Source organism: Pygoscelis adeliae, unplaced genomic scaffold (genome assembly GCF_000699105.1).
Source record: "Pygoscelis adeliae isolate BGI_AS28 unplaced genomic scaffold, ASM69910v1 Scaffold130, whole genome shotgun sequence".
Lineage (NCBI taxonomy): Eukaryota > Metazoa > Chordata > Aves > Sphenisciformes > Spheniscidae > Pygoscelis > Pygoscelis adeliae.
This window is the reverse complement of record NW_008824031.1, coordinates 4,619,771-4,623,084: the sequence shown is the minus strand read 5'-3', so window position 1 is coordinate 4,623,084 and position 3,314 is coordinate 4,619,771. Positions and strand designations below refer to the sequence as shown.

Below are 3,314 nucleotides of genomic sequence, written 5' to 3'. Positions count from 1 at the left end.
GATTAGGGTTTGGGGGGAAGAGTTATATATCACTTAAAAAGAACCATGAGAGCAATGCCATTTATATATATATATATATATATATATATATTTTCACATGGGTGTTTGTGTAGGGTGGGTGCTAATGTTGTTAATTCCACCTTTTCCCTGGATTTACTCCTGAACAGAGACTTGTGGCTCTCTGAGAAGTGCCTGAATCCTTGCAGTGACTTCATGGCAGCGGACAATACAGCACACCGGTTGTGCTGATGAGAAGATTAGGTACAGAGAGATTGAGTGACTTGCCCAAAGCCACACAGAAAATCTGTGTCACTTTGTAAATTACTGCAGTCATCTTCCATCCCCTTTGAAATCTAACATTTTCCCCTCCCTTGAAAATGTGTGTAGAAACATTACAACCTTTTATTGGCTTTCCAGAGGCAAAATCACTGATCACTTATGCCTGGCTAAAAGCGATGCAGTTGCCGATGCTCAGAGTGGTTTCCTTACCAGTTTTGTTTGGTTTGCTGTGAAACTCCTGCTGCGGATGTTTGAGTCCTTGGAATTATTGTTTTTTCATTAGTACCTGAGATAAAGGACAATGAGACACTTTGATTCGAAAATCCGTAACACAGCTGGAGCCAAGAGGTTCCACCCCCCTTTCCACCCACCACCACGCAAGCCAAGTGTCAGGCTCTGCCAGCACAGTATTGCTGGTGTTACTCTTTCCTGTTCTGCAATGTGCAAACAGCCCGGTGACATAGCGGGGTAACGCTGTTTGAACAGTCTCTTCAGTCAAGGATTTTTCCAAAATAAATTGGATGGGAATCAACGGACATGCATGTGAGTGTGATAATGCATATTGCACGGGGAATAGAAAATGCAGCATGTTATGGCAGGAAAGAGGCAGGAACATTTTCTCAGCAAATCTGGCTTGACGAGCTAGCAGGCGGTTGCAGAGGCAAAAGAGGACAGGCTTCTCTTCTGCTTTGCAGGACGCATGGAGTTGGTAACATCCTGGGAGCGATCTATGGAAGGAGAGGGGTAAAGGGATGCCCCTGCTTTTTTGTCTCACCTAAAAGATGTTACTTAACATTGATTGCCTACCTAAAGTCTCTGCTTTCTCAAAATCCCCTGTGAAATTCACCCATTGTGAACAAATCGCTCTTAAACAGCTTGCTACTGGAGGAAAGGACTCTTGAGTTATTTCTAGTGGAGTACTATCCTTTGTGGAGGCTCAAAGTGTGCATTTTGTGTGTCATTTCCTAGGGTGTGCTTTGAGAAGACCACCTGGGTTGAGACCAGGCGCTTTCGCTCATCCCTGCATAGAGGTGGACCATGGTGTTTCTTTGCAAGCTGGACCAGCAGTGATCTCTGTCAGTCCTTGGACATTGTGTCAAAGGGTGACAGGAACGACTCGTATTTGATCTTGAAGATCTTCCCAATAATTCAAGATTTCTTTGGGCTGGATTTTTTGGGCTGTCCCTGTTGACCTGTGGCATTGGTGGGCTGGATTCTGGTAAGTGTTTCTAGTGAGGCTGGTATCTGACAGCTGGTATATCTCTGAAACCTGGGGAAGAGGGGATGAAGGAGGAAGCTCCTTCAGCAAGGCGTGAAGGACAGTGAGACCTCAAGGACTCTGCGTCTCTAGGAGGACTCCTGGTAAGGGAGGCTGAATCACTGCCTTGACGATCGCTCGCTTTAGCGGGGAGTTGGTCTGTACTGTTCGGGGTGTGCCAGCGAGTAACATCAAACACAGTAACACATTTCATTTCTCAGATGGGGTTTCCTTCATGCCGAATCACACCTTCCTCCATACTTGCTCGTGTGCGAACACTTCAACACTTGCGTGGGCCTTCTCTTCCAGAAGGCGCTGCCCTCGCCGCCGTCGCATGGCGGCCAGGCTGAGCTGGTCACACACAGCTGACGAGCGTGGCAGTGGATGCTATTTGCCTCTAAGTCCTGGCCAGACACCGGGAGCAAAGGACTGGAGACTACAGTAGCGGCAACTGTGTTTGCTTGGGGCTCGTGTTACCCTGCTAAGCCCCCATTGAGGCAAATGTCCCCGAAGCTGTGTCCATGCATTCCTCCAGAGCCGGCTGCCCCCAGTAACACCTTCACGGGACAAGGTGAAACATCTCAAGCCTCAAAATATTCTTCTTTCAGATGGCCACCTTCTGAATGGCCTCTGTTTGCAGAGCAATTCTAGTCAAGCGGAAAACATGACTTCTCCCAGTATACCACACCGAAGTGAACCAAAACCATTATCAGAAGGTTATCAAAATGCTTGAATCTGGAGTCAGCTTTGTGCTATATAAAGCAAACTAACATTTTGATAGAAGCGTTGCTGTGAATGAAAGTTAAAATAATAAAAAAGGGTTAATTTTCTGTTGCAAAGGGAAGGTTTTTGGTTTGTTCAGGTTTTTTTTTTACATTCTCAGAAGGTTTCATGAGGAAGATTCCCTTTGAGCTGTTCAGCTCAGCTAAAGAAGGTAGAAATTTTGCTTGGTCTTGTGACATTTCATGGGACATACTTATTAGCCCTGACACTTTAGTCAGCCAGTGTGACATGCCGGCCAGTCTCTATTTTCTTGCTGATATTGCAGCAGTCGCTGCAATATATAGAAAAATCCCCCCCTACATGACACCCCTGGCCATGTGATGGGAGGGAACGTATGGCGACACTTTCATATTGGGAATATAATGAATTTCTTCACTTTGCCTGGAAGCAGCTCCCAGAAAAGCAATATTAAGCAGTGATGTTTAAGCAGCAGTCCTGAAGGCGGCGGTGACTGCTGCAGCGTGGGCTGGAGTGGCTCAGCAGGTTGCCTGATCCCTGCAGGAACCAGGAGGCTGTAGGCTCCCGGGCTGCCCCTCAGTAGGAGACTGTGTCCTTGTCCCCGTGTGTCACTGACGCGGCAGGTCCTACACCCGCTCCCACTGCTGGAGGGGGCTCGTAAGGACAGCAGCTGGGAATGGCTGGTGGGAGAAGTGGAAACAGCACCTTTCCCCGCACTTGGCACATACAGACTGTTGATGAACCGTTAATAACTTCTGTATGGTCACCAAGTGTAACAAGAAAGGGCTACTGAATAACCCAGTGTATTTTAGCAGCTACATTGCTATCTCTCTAGATAATATTTTACTTCTGGTTTTAAGTTTTTGCTGTCCTTGCATGATGTTACACTGGAATAAACTGTTCTCTCCAGTGCAGAAAGTGTTCAGGGAAGGACATGTAAGAAATTATGGGAAGCAAGTTGCTAAAAATCCTTTAATTTTCAGTTCCCAAAAACTCTAAGCCCTCACACTGAGCTGTGCTGTATGTCACTGACACA

General features: G+C 46.7%; 1 long non-coding RNA gene across 1 annotated transcript; it reads left to right on the top strand.

Moving 5' to 3' along the window:
• Positions 1-706: 706 nt before the first annotated feature.
• On the top strand, positions 707-2,333 carry LOC103920374. The gene is made up of 3 exons (XR_663792.1): positions 707-822; positions 1,249-1,498; positions 1,759-2,333. It is a non-coding gene; the product is annotated as an uncharacterized LOC103920374 (long non-coding RNA).
• The last annotated feature ends 981 nt before the right edge of the window (positions 2,334-3,314 follow it).